This window comes from Watersipora subatra, chromosome 1 (genome assembly GCF_963576615.1).
Source record: "Watersipora subatra chromosome 1, tzWatSuba1.1, whole genome shotgun sequence".
Taxonomy (NCBI): domain Eukaryota; kingdom Metazoa; phylum Bryozoa; class Gymnolaemata; order Cheilostomatida; family Watersiporidae; genus Watersipora; species Watersipora subatra.
Genome location: NC_088708.1, coordinates 25,299,995 through 25,319,999, shown reverse-complemented (window position 1 = coordinate 25,319,999; position 20,005 = coordinate 25,299,995). Strand labels below are relative to the sequence as shown.

Here is a 20,005-nt window from a genome sequence, read left to right as displayed (position 1 = left end):
AGGAACACATATAAATCATTCTGGCAATGACAGCAATGCCATTATTATCATTTATTCAGAGAGGAAAGATTGGGATTGTCTCCTAATAAAAACTTTGCTAATCACTATAGCAATAAAAAATTCATAAGAAACTTGACATTAGCCTTAAATAAGATTTCATGTAGTGCAGGTTAATTTATGAGAATCGAAAGTTCTGCCCTAGACTATCATATATGTCAAAGCTGTGGTAGACCTCTTTTATAAAAGATTTTGTCTATTTGTCTATCCCAAACATAAAAAACAGATTTCAGATTAATCTATCTATTTTATGAGTTAGATGCATTAATTATTGTGGGATTCTCAGATTGGTCAGTTTACAGGCTATTCATAGAGTTAAACTCCACATCACTTGAGACCTATGGATACGATTGTCAAGTTATGTACCTAGTGACGTGAGGTACAACAGCAGTAAATCTTGAGTATTTGTGACATCGACTGTGTTATTAATGTGGCTTATTTGTGTTCTCTAATGGCAAATCATAATAAAAGCAAATTTCTTTTGACATGTTTAATCAGCTTCATATTCTCAACAAATTTTTCTAACTGGTGTTAACTTAGTGTTTGGTTGACTGGCTAGACAGCAGTCACAGAACAATTGTTAAACTTTTTATTCCTCGATATAGTAGTTCAATGGGGAGAAGGGTCTTGCTGTAAAATCAGAAACACATAGAGACAACTTACAGGATAAACTCTATGAAATGTGTGGCCCTAGCAAACTGGCTTCTACATCAAAGAGTCGTCTGAACTGAAGTTGACTTAAAAGAAGATAAGATGAAGAAATAGAGATATTTTAGTTTTACGCCAACCACATCTCTGACGAGCTATTTAAATTATTTCTTCATATTACCGTGGTGTTAAAATCTAATTAATATCTTGTACGCCAGAATATCGAGGTGTTTGTTCCAATAGTTAGTAATTCATGTAATATATTTTGTGCCCGTTCACACTTAGAAAAATCATGCATACCTTTTGCTTATTACCTATAATACTGTAAACCTGTTTTATGGCTATCATAAAGTGTTGTGTTAAGCATATGTAGTTTTATGAGTTTGTTAATGGTGCTTATTTGTTGTATAACTCAAGTTAACCATTATGTAAGAATTTTTAATAATTTTTTCAATGAGAATTTCTTACATAGTTGACGATTAGCAGAATGATTCAAATGATTGTTTCTAAGCTTCATTTCTCTTATTCACGTGGGATGAAAACTGCGAAAGTTTTTATGCTAGTTTAGCTGATGTTTTGTTTTCACAAAAACATATGCACTTTAAGTAAGTATGACTAATTAAGCTATTTTCTGAGCAAGCTTGACGATTTCTTGAATATTATAAAGCGAATAACAGTACAGTAGTAGCTAGCAGATTCAGCTAGAAACCTTAATCTAGCAAAAAGTTGAGCTTTCTCTTGTTGGTTTGAGCAAGTTATATCTGAAGTGGAACTGGATAAAGCACACTTTTTTAATTTTAGTAGAGGATGATGAGCTGGTTTCAGCTTCCTCCAATCGGGTCCAGCAGCTTGTACTTGAGAAAGCGTTACGTACAACGCAATCTGTTGGCTTTAGAAGAGAATGAGTTGGTTTCAATATTCTTTGGTTGCGTTCAGTAGGTTGTATCACAGGAAGCGTTAGGTGCAACCCACACTTTTGACTACAATCAAGAACAGTCAGATGGTAAAATCATTAGAAAATCATTAAAAAAAATGATGAGAACAATTGAGTTGTTTAGAGCAATGATATACAGCCACCACTGTATGTAATGGGGCTGTATATCATTGTTTAGAGTGAGTTGGATCATTGCCAACTCGGCAATAGTAACTCCGGTTTATCAACTTGCTTTCGAGCAGATTTTCCTGGTCTGCAGAAGCCGAGTTCTTCATTATTGGTTTATAACTAGTGCGTTGTAACCTCGAGTTCCTGGTAAAAGCAATAAGTTTTAGTTTTACAGTATATACATAGTTTAATTTCTATTAGCTAACGGGTGCCTGTTAATGTACCCATTGAACTCAAAACCTCTGGACTAGCAAAGGTCATTCGTGAGTACGAAAATCCGGCCGACGCCATGTTCAGTTAGCGTTTGAGTTAATTTCATTGTGTTCAATGTAAGAAAGAAATCTAATTTCAGATTTAACAGCTATGGAAGATCACGAATACACCGCTAAATCAAAGGAACAGACTACTGAGATTACTATTAATAATTTGTGTAAGAGAGAGAAGGGTGTAGGTGCACAGTGCTATTGCTATTCCATGAACTGCAAAAACCGCAGAAATGGACTTTCAAAGGAAAGGGCATGACATTTCACAAGTGAGTCACTTCTACTACTAGTTCTATTACTATTGATAAAGTCTACGACTACTACTAGTTGTGCTACTACTAGTTAGTTCTGCCACTAGTTAGTTTTACTACACTAGTCACTGGGTGAGTGAGAGTCGATCAGTGTCATTACTGGGTGTACGAGTTTGGCTGTATGTTGTCGGTGATTAGATAAATTTATAAGCTAGTGAGTGAAATTTTTCTTCCTTCAGAACGAAGGTTTTTTATTATTTAAATTTGGAATTTTTTATTATATTAATATTTTGGAACTACAAACCATTAGGTTATTTCCAAATATTTATATTTGAAAAAAATGTTTGTAGTGCCTATAATATTATTTATTGTTGTACCTGAATATAGCTAGCAGTAAGGAGATAAGAGTAATAATACTACTGTTATTACTACTGTTACTAACTAACTACTACAGTTTCATTTTAATTTTTAGATTTCTAAACTAAGCAACTGAGAACTCTCATTATTTACAATAGTATCGCAACCGCAAAAGAGTGAATAAGCTTGATCCTTGGGCACTTATCTGCAACGAACATTTCAATGATCCATGTTTTGACAGAACAGGTTAAATTGTACGACTGAAGTCATTTAAAGGTAATATTTTTCAATGTTGAATGGAACTTTTCAATGATTGAATTCAAAACAATATTGTCAAGCAGAGTGATGCAAGGTTGTTCAACTTAAAGTAGATATATGTAAAAAAAATTCAGAAACTTCATACAGCACGCAAATCAGTGACAGCTGCCACAGCAAGTGCTTATAAATATGTCTGCAGCTTAGCAGAAGATGTTGATGTAAATTTCTCTAGTAATGCATCTGTGGCAATGGTTAGTACATCTTTGCAGTATTTCTGCAATTTGTTTGTTGTCATTTCTATTGAAATAATCTCATGGATGCAATGCATTTTTGAGTCATGCTTAATTAAGAAATTTCCATTAAGCTTTATGCCTAAGATGTGTGTGAATGACTTCCAGTAACAATTGCCACATTTTCATTTTACATAGCGATATGGAAGTTTTTGACCCGTTTTATTCTCGCTCATTTTATTAGTTGTATTGTTGTATCTTAAGGGTACTATATTTATGTGATTAAGACATTCGTTTTTGTTGATTTTATGTGATTGTTATAATTTATGCTTTTGTTCAAGTGGTTGGAACAATAATCCTACTGTTACTCAGTTTAAGGCTACCTTTCGTAAACTTATCAGCAAATGTGGTGCAAAATCAAATGCTGGTAAGACAGGTAATGTTACTGCTCAAAACGAGATTCTCATCATACAGGCTACTCCAGAAGTTGATCAGTTTGTGAAGCTCACAATGATTTCAGATGTCAAATTTCTGTTATAGGTAACAGTCTAGTTTATATAGCTGGCTACATTGTGCAAAAGCTAACTAAAGTGCTGTCGTGACATTGGCCGTCAGTCGCAGGCTACCACTAAGTCAAGTATCCAGTACCGACATTTCTATACTTTACTCGAGCTGCAAAACAATGGAGGATTGGTGCGTCCATCAGATGGTGTCATCTGGATCCTGCTAGTTGCAGATCGATACTTTCGTATTAATGCAAAGCCAGATCCACTCCATTGTGTGGTGTATGTTATCAGTAGTGTAGGATCTAGTGATGTGCTATGCCTTGGGAAACACCTTACGGACAAGGCAGATGGCATATCCAACCACTGCATCATTGATGAAAAACCTTTTTCAGTCGTTTTATGATTTCCGGCAGCATCATTATGCTAAAATCCTACATTCAAACTGCAAGGTGCATTTTTGTGGCATAAAATACTAAAGGAGTACTTTTTAAAGGCCAGTAACAATGTAATCACTGAAATATTCATCAGTAGCTGTTGTTGTGCTGTTTTTCTAATCTGATTTAGTTCTAAGAAACTCTGATGCACCTTGGCTCAATATTCAGTAGTATACAAATCTCCTTTTACACATTTTCTGTAACGTGTATGTATAAGCTTAATCATCTGATTACACTAATGCCTGCATTTCCTTGTTTGCATTATTTTGATTATCCTCTATTACAACTGTTTTTAATTTCCGTTTAGTTGTTGCAGTAGTTTATTCCATCTTTTACAGATACTGTATTATACATATCATACAGTCATAAGCTATTATTGCTTAAATCTTGAAAACGGTTTCTGTTTTGGCAGCATGTGTTGTTTTTATCGAAATACTTCGTGTGCTAAGTTTCTCCATTATGGTTTATGCATATGTAATATAATTTTTAATATAATGGAACAGTTGTTATTTGCGTGAATATATCATTTGCTGGGTTTATGCAACTTTAATACAACAGTTTGTATGACTAATATGGTCCACGAAAATCTATTTTACATCTACTTATTATATCCCAGTCCATATGTTATAAATAGGTTTTCTTCTATCAGGGCACTCTAAACCTTGTGTAGGAAGAGTTTTTGTTAATACCCAGCTGGAAAATAACTATTCAACATGTATGTTTCTCTCATTCTTTTCACTGTTTGTTTACAAACGGAACTAGTACGCGATTAACTCTCCAATATGGCGCATGCATTACGTATCACTATCAATGTAAAAGTCACGTGACTGCCATTCTAGGGGTTCAAAGTTCAATGAGTGTATCATTGTTAACATAATCAAATCTACGGGTATGCTACCGTAATACCAATATATTGCACATTATTTTTACAAACTCGAGTTGTAAACGCAACTCGAGCTTATCAAAAACCCAGCCCGAGTTCTTTGAACTGCAACCCGAGTTCAACAACTCGGTTTGAGAACATCAAACGCGAGGCACTGTAAATCCACCATAAATGGTTGTTTACGGCGTTGTTGTGGAGTATCATGGAAGTTATCATGGCATCAAGTTATCAAGACATCTCGGTTGAAATATTAAAGACGATGCTTCTATTGCTTAAAAACTAAAAAGTTCGTGCACAAGGGCTATTTTCTGGTTGACTCATTCGCTTCCTTCACAAATTACTTTTTAAACAACACTAGTTATCTCGTTACATGAATTTCTGCGTTGTAAACTGTATATAGCTTGTTGAACTAAACTGTACGCTAAACTAGAGGTTAAACGGGTTTATCATTGATAACTGAATAATCTTCTCAATTTTTGTTGTAGGTTTCTCTCTAGCTCTTTAAGAACGACTGCTACTTTTTGAGATTAATATATGATATTATACGTTTTGCTGGGATGATTTGCGTTACTCGACATCTCATACACCTGGAACGAGGTGCCATTTACGTTATGCACGGTTTTAATATTAGGTTTGATTGACGCGCTTCTGTTGTAAACAGTAAACCCATAAACCAAATTATAGATGTCTCAATTGGAAAGAGACATTTGCTGCGCAATGACTAGTTTTTGTGGGAGTAAGAATCAAAAAGCGATCAATATTTATTAAATCGGTTTTTGATATGAAAATTGTTACAATGGAAGCTGCTGTTGCGTTAGATTTGGCTTGCAATAATATGTACAAACTTAACATCCCTGCTTTTGTGCATCTCGAAATGACTCGTGACTTCCGGTGGCGTCAGCTGAAAATTTGTTTGTCAAACTTTCACTCAAAATTATGAATAATTTAACTTTTGGAGTAAGCGTGTTGTGAATTGTTCTTGTCTCTCCCTCTCTCTCCCCTCTCTCCCCCCCCCCTCTCTCTCTCTCTCTCTCTCTCCCCCTCTCTCTCCCCCCTTTCTCTCTCCCCCTTTCTCTCCTCCTCTCTCTTTCTCTTCGTCTCGCTCATTTCCCCCTCGCTTTCTTTTCCCCCTCTCTCTATTCCCCTCTCTCTCCCCCCCTTTCTCTCCCCCTCTCAGGCTCTCCTAGGCAAGGGTAGACAGTTCCCAACTCAAGGGCAAGCCAATAAACAGACTCAAGGGTGAGCCGATAAACATAATCGAGGGCGAGCCGATAAACAGACTCGAGAGCAAGCCGATTAACAGACTCGAGGGCAAGCCAATAAACTGACTCAAGGGCGAGTCGATACAAAAACTTGAGGGCGAGTCGATAAACAGACTTAAGGGCGAGTGGATAAACAGACTCGAAGGTAAGCCCATAAACAGACTCCAAGGCGAGCCAATAAACAGACTCGTGGTTGCCTTCTCCCAACTTTTACACCCTAGTAAGCCAATCGCAATAATTCTTGATGTTCGGTCAGTAGTACTAATAGTGAATGCAGCTATGATAGGCTGACTGATATCAAAATGCTAAAGTCAGAAACAATGTCAAGAATTTGATACTTTGCTTTTCTTTGAACAACCAAGCAGAGCTATAGTTAAATAATGCAGTATCTTTATTAGTACTATAACTCACAGCGATAAGCAGTGGAATACCAAGCAATGGCAAAGTTAAAAGATTATATAGCAAACCAAGGGAAGAATCCACAGTTGATTGGCTGCACAATAATGTGGTCAACTGTTGCTATAATAACATATTTCGAACACAGAAACGATAATATTTTGTCACTAACTAATCACGTAACATGAGTATTAACAATTTTCTGAGTGTTTATATAGTAACATGCAAGTCTTAAAATGGGATGGTAATAAATGGTTAACATGAAAGTTGCTACTATGAAACATACTTATATACTACAATGGTCATATGTTAAGCGAGCGCATTGTAGCTAGTATTTGAATAAACCGCGATAAATCAAATCTCACACAGCGTAATATAGGTGCATAGAGTCAGCAATTTGGAGTGGCCGAGTTCTAGACTTATCCATGGAACGCCTCACCAGCTTTATTACGCATGCTTGCTGCTTATAAATATGGGTACCAACTAATAGTCACTTCATTCATTCCCCTCTCCCATCTTGACTCTCTTCAGGGCCACCATTTAGGGCTGTCTCAAGAGCTTTGTTCCAGGATGACAATGGCGGGAACTCTGTGTCGTATTTATTGCCAACTTTTTTTATTACACTGCCCCCTTCCTAAGATAGATTTCTGTCTCAGAATAGTTGATGGCTTATCATCGTCTGCTTATATTTTGCTAAGCCAATAATTTTGTAAGTGCGTTGGCTTCTTAGTTACCCTAAAGGTCCGCTGCTTTACATCAGTGTTTGTTTGCTGGGCCAACGTTTCTGCTACTTGTGGTTTAGGCCCAAGACAGGTTGCTGTATCTTATTTACTCTCTGCCAAGCTTGGTCCATGGACTTGAGTGTTTTTTCCTGGAGAAGTGTTTTCACCAGCTTCCTGATATAGTTTAATCCTGCCTTCGTGCTACATTGACAATTTTCTGTCTTGTATGTTTGGTAGGGCAGAGATTTTGTAATGCAGTAGTGCCCAACATATTTGGGTTAGAGTTTTGTTCCTCTACCTTTTGTCTTGAAATATAATTTGAGCCAGACTTGATCACCTGCAACAAAATTTTGTTCTTCTTGACTTTTGTCTGTTCGGGGTTTGTGTTTTTGCTGAGGTCATAGTCTTATGCATACAGTCTACATGTCTTTTTGTAATTATACTGTATATTCGTCTTCCATGCAAACTATCCTGATTGGATAGTTGACCAGCAGGTCATGTGGCAGTCGGACATCTTACCCTAGCATCAATGAGTTTGGGGCCTCTCCCGTGCTTTGATGAGGCGTAGCCCGTATGGTCCACATGATTTGAGACACTAAATGATCCCATTCCATGTGTTCTCATTTGGCCTGCATAGCCCTTAAGGATTCCTCCAACGTTCAAGTTAACCTCTCCACTATGGAGTTTGCCTGTGGATGATAGGGACAGATAACAGCATGCCCTGAATAGAGCTGATTTAAAATGTGTCCTTTGGTCTGTGGGTGTTATTTCAGGAATCCCAAAGTAATTAAATATTCGCTCATGCAGAACCTTAGCTACTGTCGAGACCTGGCCATCACGGATTGGAATGGCATCGTATTATCTGGTGAAGTGGTCCGCTAGCACTAAAACTTGAGTGTTACCCTCGGTAGTCTCTGGCCAGACACCACATAAACTACTACTATAACCTCCCATGGCCTTCTAACCCCTAGTCTGTTTTGGCAATTAAAGTGTCGGTGGTTTGCTGGTTTTGCTTTCTGACAAGCAACACATCCATTCCACAACTACCGGACATAACTTGTCATGCCAGGCTAGAACCAATTTTGGCAAATTATGGTCAGGTTCTTATTGAATCTGACATGGGCAGCTTGGTGCGCCATTCTCGTTCTTTCTTTTTGTTTAACACGGGGCATATCGCCCATGTGGCTTGTCTACCTTGATAGAGCAACTCTACTTGCAGTAAACCAGATTCATCCATATTTAAGTGATCTCATAATTTCATCAGCTTTTCTACCTGCCATCCTAGGTATTGGTCTGAAGGTCATTTTTGATCCCGGACCTCTTAATACACCTCCCCAATGTGTTTATCCAGTTCCTGGGCTTTAGTGAACTCAATTTGACGTCTCACTGGAAGAGTGAATACTGCATCTATACGTACTGGCTTAATTCTGAAATTCTGGCTAAAATTCTTCCGGGGCATAATAGCATGGGCATTGCTTGCAATCTTGGCAGATCTGCCGACTTAGTCCATCTGCATTGTTATGTTTGAGTCCCTTGCGGTGTTTCAGGGTAAATTCAAGTTCTGAGAGTATTTCAAACAATCGAACTAGCTGGCCTGTTGGAGTTGAAGCTTGAAGTAACCGTGGTAAACTGGTATGGTCGGTACATATCTCAAACTTTCGTCCATACTGTTGCGAACTGAAATGTTTTAGGGCCTTCACAATAGCCAGTATCTCTAGCCACGTCATGTTTCTTTAGGTGAGTGCATCTTGCAATAGTACGCAAATAGTCTTTCTTAACCATCTTGTTCTTGTGACATAACCGCTTCTGAAGCCACTTGGCTAGCGTCGGTATCTAGAATGAATGGTTTGAGTAGTTTGGGTATACCAGCACAGGTGCTGTCATCAGATGCTTTGTAAGAGTTTAAAAGGCGCCCTGACACTAGTCGTCCCAGTGGAATCCTACTCAGGTAGAGCACAACTGGCTCAGAAGTCCAGATAGGTCAGCATAATTTGCAATGAACCTGCGGTAATACCCACAAGTGCCCAGGAAGGCTCTGACATATATTTGGGCAAGGGCCATTTACTCACAGCTTTAATTTTGGTAAACAGACTTGAGGGCGAGCCAATAAACAGACTTGAGGACTAGCCGATAAACGGACTAGAGGTCGAGCCGATGTGCAGACTCGAGGGCCAGCTGATAGGCAGATTTGAAGGCGAGTCGATAAGCAGTCTCACAGTCTAGCCTATAAACAGACTCGAGGGCGAGCCGTTAAACAGACTCGAGGGCAAGCCGAAAAACAGGCTCGAGGGCAAGTCGATAAACAGACTCAAGGGTGAGTTGATGAACAGACTCGAGGGCAAGCCGATAAACAGACTCAAGGGCGAGCTGATGAACAGACTCGAGGCCGAGCCGATAAATAGACTTGTGGGTGCCTTCTCTCAACTTTTACACCCTGGTAAGCCAATCCCAATAATTTTTGATGCTCGGTCAGTAGCACTTATAAGGCAGCTTTGCCACAATACCGGCACATCTGTTCCCTCAACAGCTGGATTTTTGACACTCACTTAGAACTGCTTGTGGAATATCGAGTGGGGCGATAATTCTGGTATGACACTTCACTGCATACTCATTGTTTTCTTTACCCAGTATCCACCCATGTAATAAAAGAAATGGTGCATTGCCAAGTTGTGTTGTTGACTCTTTCCATATACAGTATGTAGGTAGCTGCTACATAATGGGCACAATGTGCATGTTCTTTCAGCGATTGATGGCAGGAAGAAACTGACTTGCTCCAGACCTGGACACAAATAGCCTGCACTTTAGTCAGTTGAAGTCTGTGCCATTTTCCTAGGTACTATCTTTTTTGCCATAGAGTTGGCATGTGTGAGTCTCACAAAGAGAATAAAATTGCCTCGAAAATTGAATGATTTTCCGCGTCCTTTCATTGCCTGCTGACAATCTACATTTGTTTTGATGAGTTTCCTACGACTATTTTCCCTTTGCCTGCAAAGGATGAAACTGCATCACAGCCAGAGAAAACATGCAAACCTATGGAACTTTCACATTAGTAGATTATCTCTAAGCTTAGTGGCCATTGCCCTGACATCTAATAGCCACTTCCCTCTGTCGAATAAGAAAAACAGAGTCAGCAACTAGCATTTTTACCATGGGCAAGTGCCATTATAGCAACGCCTATGTCAAAAGATTTGCCTATGAATATTCATCAGCAGCGTGACATGCAAGCAGCATGAGATGCGTGTCTGCCTCTTTGTAATCACAAGCTAAAGTAGTCTCCTCTATTATAGTGCTGGGTTGAGCATAAGGGTTAATACTTATGCCGGTAGCATAATCATGCTGCTGTAGTGTAGAGTATCAGGGTATTGTTGAAGTTCCTTTATGATAGATGTGCGTTTTATTGATATAGAAGTTAGCAAGCAACTGACTAAGAATATAGGTCAGGCAGCGTTGTCATTCACAAGGGCAAAAAACAGAGAATGTAGGAAAGGTCAAAGGGTAACTATATCCAGAGTATAGCATAATGCACTAATGAGCATAAAATGAGATGCTAGCGACACAATGCAAAAACCATGAGCTATAGGCTGAATAATTTCAACACTCCCACATAGATCATGCATTTTTTGCGACACAGAAGTAAATGACTACCAAATGTACATAGGCCTACATATAGACATAATAAACACGGTAATAGACGAGCACATTAGACTGAAATACCTAACTGGGCTCGGAGATAAATGAATCTGTCCTTGGCTAAAGGCTTGGTAAATATGTCTGCTAACATATTCGCAGTCGGGCAATACGTTGTAGCAATGGATTTGTCGGCTATCGCTTCGCGAGTGTAATGAAATTTTATGTCCATGTGTTTGGTACGCTTATTGTTTTTGGCAAAATTGGCGATGGATATTGCTGACTGATTGTCAACTTGAATAATTGTGGGTGCAGAAGTTGTTTGTGTAATATCTCTGTGCAGATGGCGTAACCACACAGCTTCTTTAGTAGCATTAAATAATGCTATGTACTCGGACTCAGCTGTTGACAGTGCCACTGTGCTTTGTTGTTTGCTCATCCAGCTAATACTCCCACCATTGTTCATGAATACATACCCAGATGTAGAGCGACGATTATCATAGTCATCACCCCAGCTTGCATCTGAGAAGCCTTCAATTTCACCTTTTGACTTGTGGTAAGTCATTCCATAATCAGCAGTGTTTTTCAAATATCGGAGTACACGTTTGGCGGCTGTCAAATGCGTTTCTGTAGGGCATGAGTTGAATTTTGATAACACTCCCACAGAATGTGCTATATCTGGTCGAGTAGCTATAGAGGCGTACAAAAGACTCCCTACAATAGATTGGTAACTGACAGGATCTACAGGTTTGCTTCCATCATCCCTTTGCAGTCGAACATCAGTGGCCGCTGGTGTTGCAACAGGTTTAGCATGTTCCATACCATATTTCCTAAGGATCTGTTCAACATAACTTTTCTGACACAACTTTAGAGTGCTGCCTTGATGCAGAACATTAATACCTAAACAGTAGTGAAGCTCTCCCAAGTCTTTCATCTGAAATCTGTTAGCAAGTGCGGTCTTGACTTTCTTCACATCACTCTCCAGGTTAGCAATGATGACAAGGTCATCTACATAAACTGCAATAATTGTCTTCTGCTCATTATTGTTGCGAATGTATACACACTGATCTGCATTTGATTGAGTAAAGTTCAGAGATTTGAGAAATGTATCTAGCACTATGTTCCAGCACCGCGGGGACTGTTTTAGACCATAGATGGATTTGTTGAGTCGGCATACCAAGTTTTCCTCTCCTGGTTTCACAAAACCTTCCGGTTGTGCCATGTACAGTTCTTCATTAAGGTTACCGTTTAGGAATGCAGTAACTACATCCATTTGATGTATCACCATCTCGTTAGCAATGGCATAGGACAAGAGCGTTCTCAAAGAGGAATATTTTACGACTGGTGCATAGGTTTCTTCATAGTCAATACCTGGCATCTGTGCATAGCCTTTTGCTACTAGCCGGCCCTTGAATCGCTCGACCTCACCACTGGCAGTGTATTTTGCTTTGAACACCCACTTGCATCCAATGGCTTTGCGATTCTTGGGCAACTCCACTAATGACCATGTTTCATTTTCCATCAGTGCCTGGTACTCAGATCTAGCTGCATCTAGCCAATGGCTCGATTGAGGATTGTTTATTGCATCCGCGTAACTTGATGGTTCGATTATCTCTCCAGCTAAACATGCAGAGTGATGTATAATACTGCTTGCGTACTCATCAATTCCGTAGCGTTGAGGAGGTTGGTGATGCCGTTCTGAACGTCGGAGTTGATGTGTCACTCTATCCAAGGAGCTATCGAGCGTAGGCGGCGTTGGTGTCACATTTATATCTATACTCTGAGCTGGCTTAGGAGTTGTCTGCTCATCTAGGAGGTCAAACCTTTTTTCGTGAAATTGAACATCTCTTCGGGTGACAACCTTCATGGTACGAGGGTCATAGAGTCTGTAGCCTTTAGACCTTGTGCTATATCCAACGAATACCATACTCTCTGCCTTATCATCCAATTTTTGGCGAAGTTGATCAGGTATATGAGCATAGCAGACACATCCAAACACTTTTAGGTGACTAATTGCAGGTTTCCTGCCATACCACATCTCGTGCGGAGTTGTCTTCATGGCTAGGCTACTCGTAGGTAGACGATTCCTGACATATACGGCGGTCGCGATTGCTTCTGCCCAAAAACGTTTAGGTAGACCAGACTGATTTAGCATAGCCCGACCTGACTCGCAAATGGTACGATTGTACCGTTCTGCCACTCCATTTTGCTCAGGAGAATATCGAATGGTCAGTTCGTGATGTATACCCTGTAACACTAGATATTGTTCAAAGTCACTATTGACATATTCACCACCACCGTCACTACGTAGTGTGCCAATCCTGAGCCCAGTTTGGTTGGTCACTAATGATTCAAATTCTCTAAACCTGTCAAAGACATCAGATTTTTCTCTGAGAAAATACACATGTACAAAGCGGGTATAGTCATCAATGAAGGATACAAAATATCGGCTGCCACCTATTGATACGTTTTGCATTGGACCACAAACATCTGAGTGTACTAACTCTAGAGGCCTAGTACTTCTTACAGGTACAGATTTAAAAGGCTTGCGAGACATTTTACCCATGATGCAAGGTTCACAAATATTTGCATGCACATTAGATAGATCAGCACCTAAGACTAGGTTGTTACGGTAAGCATGTTGGATAGTTTGCATACCAGCATGAGAAAGGCGTTGATGCCATAGGTCAGTTTGCGCAACGGAAGCATTGTGATTCGGTGCTTCAGTGTCTAGGTAGTACAGTTTATCAACCAAAGTCCCCATAGCCTTGACTTTGCCATGTTTGTTCTTTAGCCAACAGCGCGTATGACCAAATTGTACCATGGTATCTCTCTCTGCAGCAGACCTCACAGAAAACAGATTAGCTTTCAGGTCAGGTACATGTAGAACATCATGTATGGTGCATAAATTGGTTACCTTTCGACTGGTTTTGACAAGAACTTCTACATTTCCTGCCCCAATAGCGTCAACTATATGACCGTCTCCAAGAGCAACTTTCTCTGGTGTACTGTACATGGTGTAGCTCTTGAATTTCACCCTATCAGGAGTCATGTGTCGAGTAGCTCCTGAATCTATTAGCCAACGATTAGGCTTGGCCGTATCAGACTGTTCACAGCTACCAGCATTCATCATGAAGGCAAAATCGTCATCCTTCACCGCAGCTTGTTTGGCCTTATGTTCCTGAGTTCTGTGACCGATCGATTTTTGGGTTAGCCTTGAGCAATTACGTCTAATGTGCCCAAGTTGTCCACATTCGTAACAAGTGAGACTCAATTTTCTGCCATATCTACCTGCTGTCAGGGCGACATCAGGAGTAGTCTGTCTTCTAGCATCAAGATCATTCGTAGTGGTAGGCAGATTTTTCTCTCGACGTTGCTCTTCGTTCAAGAGTGCTTGCTGTACGCTAGTTAGCGATAAGTCGTCTACGCGAGCTTCTAAGGCTGTTACTAAGGTTGAGTAGCTTTCAGGTAAGCTTCCTAGCAGTGTAACCACTTGATCCTCCTCAGATATCGGAGCTTTGATTGCGCCAAGCTTATCTGTTAGCTCCTTCATGTACTTTATATGTTGCTCGATTAGTGTTCCTTCTTTCATAACAGTTCTAAAATATCTTTTCTTGAGATAGAGTTTATTTGCTAGGGTGTCCCTTTCAAAGTGAGCTTGTAATTTCTCCCATGCAAGCTTAGGTGTTGTGCATTCTGTGATCAGATATAGAAGTTCATCACTGACTGCTAGTACTATTGTTGACATAGCCTGGTTGAACTTCTTCGTGTATCCATCCTTGACACCTTGCTCCGCTGTGCTATCAGGTTCTTTTATGCTGCCGTCAACGTATCCATACAAGTCTTTAGCGATGAGTAGATGTTTCAGTCTAAATTTCCACGTTGTGTAATTGTTACTGTTTAGCCTCTCAACTGTCCACCTTTCCTCAGCCATTCTGGATTCAGAATATCGATATCAGAGTACAGTGTGTGCAGTGTCTGGGCCCATAACCTGTTGAAGTTCCTTTATGATAGATGTGCGTTTTATTGATATAGAAGTTAGCAAGCAACTGACTAAGAATATAGGTCAGGCAGCGTTGTCATTCACAAGGGCAAAAAACAGAGAATGTAGGAAAGGTCAAAGGGTAACTATATCCAGAGTATAGCATAATGCACTAATGAGCATAAAATGAGATGCTAGCGACACAATGCAAAAACCATGAGCTATAGGCTGAATAATTTCAACAGGTATCACATTTGACAGCAGTCTTACAGTGTAAAAAAATGAATGCCAACATCAGCTTCCAGTCCATACTTTACAGAGGCTTTTCAGTTTGATATTTTCACAGCTTTATTACTAACATGAAGATTGTTTTGTAGTTTCTTATAAACCTTTGCTTCACTCCACTCCCCTTGATTCTCTTCTTGCAATAGTTGTCAATCACAAAATCCATGCAAGCAGCCTTGTACTTCTTAGCATGAGCAATAAACACATCAAGAATGGTATCAGCAAGTTGGTGGAATATTAAAAGAGTAGAACTGGCAGGCAGAGCTGGGATAAGCACCACGGCATCCACAAGGATAGTCCCACATTCTCAATAGCTTGGAGTCATTGCATTTATGGTAGTTTGATCATGTCTGCCATAGATAGGAACTAGTCCTTTGAAAAGGTTTCTAACTCAGTTGCCCTCTGGGAACCTAAGCTGTAATATCCAAAAACTACAGATAGAGGTACAGCTCTCCGCTTGTCCCTTTACATAAAAAGTTTCAAGGTACCATAGGTAAGTGTTGAACAATCTTTTTAATTGACTCTGTCGAGGCAATAAAGATCAATATTTTCACTACTTGTACAGTTGTAGGTCAAGCATGACGTATACTCGTCATAATACTTATTATGATTTGCCATCTCTAAAGCATCTTGATCAAAGTTCTATAAAGTATACATTCTTCCTGTTTGATGGTAGCAGAATTCTTCAATCCATCTGCATATGTAGGCAGGTGCACTGCTTGCAAAATTAGCAAGATGTTTACGCACAATCATGCTTGAATATTTCGATATAGGTAAGGTTAAATCATGTGATGTGATGCCAACCATTGGTACCATACTAGTACTAGCTGGACTACAAAACAATACAAAACACCACTTTTAAATTACTTTTCATAATCAAAGCATATGAAACAATCATGCCTCGAGTTAATTTACAGGCTATATGGACATACCAGCACACACAGTTTTGGCTACATGAAGGACAACTTAGCGAGTAGTTGATTTGTGTGAGTAGTACCGCATTTTCTTTTCACAAATCACACATCCTTTGTTCAAGTGTAGGTCTTGATGCAGAGAAGTAGACAGCAGAATTAGACCTTGGGATTTTTTTTGTGGCTTGTCTTCATCTTGACAATGTGTATCGTGAGTAGCAGGTTTCCAACTTTCTTCATGTAGCTAATTGAATATCAGGACAACATTGACTGGGGGAAATCACTAGCACTTAGTCAGCTTAGACCAATAAACTAGAGTAAATACATGCATGCTTAGTCCATTCGATAAACATGGGCAAGACTAATAGTTAATGTCTGGCTGGATTGAAATTTAGTTATTTTTTAAAATAAATACGAGCAAGTTGATCTTCATCTTAATAAAACTTGTTAATTATTAAATAATTATTATGTAAATAAGTTACAATATAACTATTGTATAGAATAATTATAAGTCGCAGTATCTCACCTTAAATCTTTTAGCCTCTGATAGCATGCTCTGTGAATCAGAGAGTCCTTGCAGACAAGTTGAATGCATACATCATTGGAAACAGACCTTTCAGGCTCGTCAATAAGTGTTTTTCCATCTATCTAGACAGTTACAAAGTGTTTGAATTGTGTGCTTAGACAATGTTATCAAATTAGTTTCTTGAGAACCGTTTATGTGGGCTACACAAGCCATGTCAAAGCTCAAATCATGCATGCATGACAAGAAAATAAATTACAACAAATGATGCCTTGACCTTTGCAATAGGCGGACAAATTGTCACTCACTTCTTAAAGAGCCAATTACATTTTGGTGTAAAAGGAGGCAACTCCTTAAAATGTACCAAACCTAAAATGTGAAAATTTTCGCATTAGTGGGAACGGTACGCATAGCAACTCCTTGGATATGAACTCTACACAATAAAATCTATCTAGTAAGTGCACAAAATTGCCGCTGAAAAGGCCTGCCAATGGAAATGCAATACAAACTGCCATGGCCCAAGGCCTACAGCAGTAACAAAACTGAAAGGTTATATAGCAAACCAAAAGAAGAATTCACAGTAGATTAACTGCACAATAATTAGGTCTATTGTTGCCACAATAAAATATTTTGAACACAGAAATGATATTTGTCACTAACTAATCACGTAATATGAGTATTAACAATTTTCTGAGTGTTTATATAGTAACATGCAAGTCTTAAAACAGTTTGTTAATAAATGGTTAACATAAAAGTTGCTATTATAAAACATACATATATACTATAATGGACATGTGTTAAGCAAGCGCATTGTAATTAACTATTCAAGTTTGAATAAACCGCGATAAATCAAATCCATTACAGCGTAATATAGGTGCATAGAGTCAGCAATTTTAAGCGGCCGAGTTATAGACTTAACGAATCACCACCTCTATTACGCACGCTTGCTGCCTACAAGTATGGGTATCAACTGATCGTCATTTTATTCATTCTTCTCCCATTTCAGCCCTCTTCAGGGCCACCATTAGCGTCTCAAAAGCTCTGTTCCGCGCTGAAAATGGTGGGAACTCTGTTTTGTAATTATAGCCAACTTTTTTTATCACACTGAACTTTGGGATTGTTTTTAGCTGTAAGACTAAAATAATTTTTCAGTTCCGATCTGGGCATTAATAAATTTGACACATTTTGTCAGTGTTCATGAATTATTCACAACAACATAGATCCCAAGGTTGCCAAGTATCTCAGACTTCTTAAAGCCCACCAACACCGCAAAGAAAGATATTGAACAACGAGAGCTGCATCAAAGGCTGCATGTCAAAGCTAGCCATGACAGATGGATTTTTGTTCAAGACCTGCCCAAGCTTACATAACAAGAACCAGTGTGTGTAAAGGATCTGAACAGAGATGGCACTCTTTTAAAGGAAGTGTCACCCAGATCATACTCTGTACTCACAGATAAAGGCACAGTGTGAAATAATCGTACAGCTTTGATCAGCCTTAAGGATAATAATGGGACTTTCGGGTGCACAGAGGGCGGCGTCTCATCAGCTATCCTGGATCGCTTCTGGATGCTGCTAGGCGTGAAAGAGCTACTCTACTCCAAAGTCAGCCAACATAGCCAACTCAGGTATCTTTGGCGGAGGTGCAAGCGTTGGTTGAACTGCGCCAAATTTTACTGGTAAGGTTTTACGTCGGTCGGAGCACCGAAAGAGCCTCAAAAAGTTTGAAGACTGTGACTCCCCAGCTGATGTGACAGAACCTGATATATCCTTATGCTAACATTGACATTTCATGAGCAGTTGTGGAACCATCACATCCACTTCTGCATTTGTGTTTATTTGTGATCAGCTTTATTTTGAAAACTCATTTGCTGCAGTCTTTGTTTTTTTTCAAAGCACTGTTTGCTGTCAACTATCTCAGAAGAGGGATGTTAAGCCACAATTATGCCATAAACCGTTGGCTCAAAGTTTAATTTTTACTTTAAGATTGCTTTTAATTGTAAGACTAACATTAATTTTCAGTTTTGATCTGGGCATCAATAAAGTTGACACGTCTTGTCAGTATTCACGAATCATTCACAACAACATAACAAAATTGTTGCTGAGAGGCTCTCTATTAAAAAAAACAAAGATGCATATACATGTATTCTAACATGGTTAGCTGACATTGAGCATTTTGAAGTATGATGTATCAAAGCGTGGTTAAAATTTAATCGTTCGATTAAAAAATAAAATGCTTTTCTGAGTCTTTATTAATAGTGTGTCTAATATTAGACCTCCTTGTGTTGTAGGATTTATTGAGGATTAGAAATTTATTATAGTCAAGTTAAGTTTTCCAGAAAAGATCCTGTTTAGGGTAGAGATTTTTTTATCCTCTCTTCTCTAGATCAGTTTGGACAACTGTCTCTTCCGCATTTCCAATAAGATAGTATTATATATCTTTTAAAGTATGTCCATCTAAAAGGTTTTGTATTAATTTTTTCCAGCTCATCAATCAATTGATAACTAAACCAATAACTAAATTTTAATATGTGAGAAACCAAATGAAAAGGTAAAAATTAATAAAACAGATTTTGTTATCACTTTCCTTTTGCGCTATAAACAATCGAGTTGAGATGCGTCAGCTAGATGGTAGAGATGGCAATAAAAATATGAATTTAGTCTAACTTCGACTTCATAGCCATTAAATAAATATTTGTTTGTTTCTCTTGCTTTTATATTTAACATCTTTTAGATTTTATCTCCAAGTGTCCTGTAAAATCTCTATTTTCCCCTATTATGTGCTTTCTTTACTTTGCTCCACTTTGACTCTTACCTTCAGAACAACTGTTAGATGGCTTCATAGGTTTTGCTAAAGGATTGATTTGAAAACGTTTTCTTCTGGCTGTTGTAATATTTTTTCAATTTCAAAGCAAGTATTGCTTTTTTCTACTTCTACCACTCATGCTAGTTTTTTTAGAATTTGAAGCCAGAAAATGAGAATTTGAAGCGCTATTCTTTATTATTCGAACTCTGTAGAGTCAAACTATGTAAAAGATGACTTAGCATATATATACTGATTTACAAAGTGCAGTGTTTCAAGAGATTTTGTATGTTGTGTAAAGAATTTGTTCATATTTTATTTCATATGTTGAAAGGTTTTTATGTTAAGGCGATTGGTAGTCGGAAAATGACTATTGGTTGGTGATCTCTCAGTCAGAACATCTGCTGGTCTTGCTTATCCACATCTGAAAATGATATCTTGCATGTGTATCTTTAGTTATTTAAGTATAAACTGTTGAAATATTATCTGTAAGAGTGCTAATTAGA

General features: G+C 38.7%; 1 protein-coding gene across 4 annotated transcripts in view; it reads left to right on the top strand.

The window, feature by feature from the left end:
- The first annotated feature begins 5,168 nt into the window (after positions 1 to 5,168).
- LOC137385879 (SID1 transmembrane family member 1-like) overlaps positions 5,169 to 20,005 on the top strand; it is a 43,806-nt gene continuing 28,969 nt past the window's right edge. For 2 of the 4 annotated variants that reach the window (XM_068072463.1, XM_068072460.1), the window contains exon 1: positions 5,171 to 5,275. The gene's annotated coding sequence lies outside the window, so the exon portion shown is untranslated. Of the gene's footprint in view, positions 5,276 to 6,378; positions 6,397 to 20,005 lie in introns of those variants that run through there. The other 2 variants (XM_068072462.1, XM_068072461.1) reach the window with 2 other exon arrangements.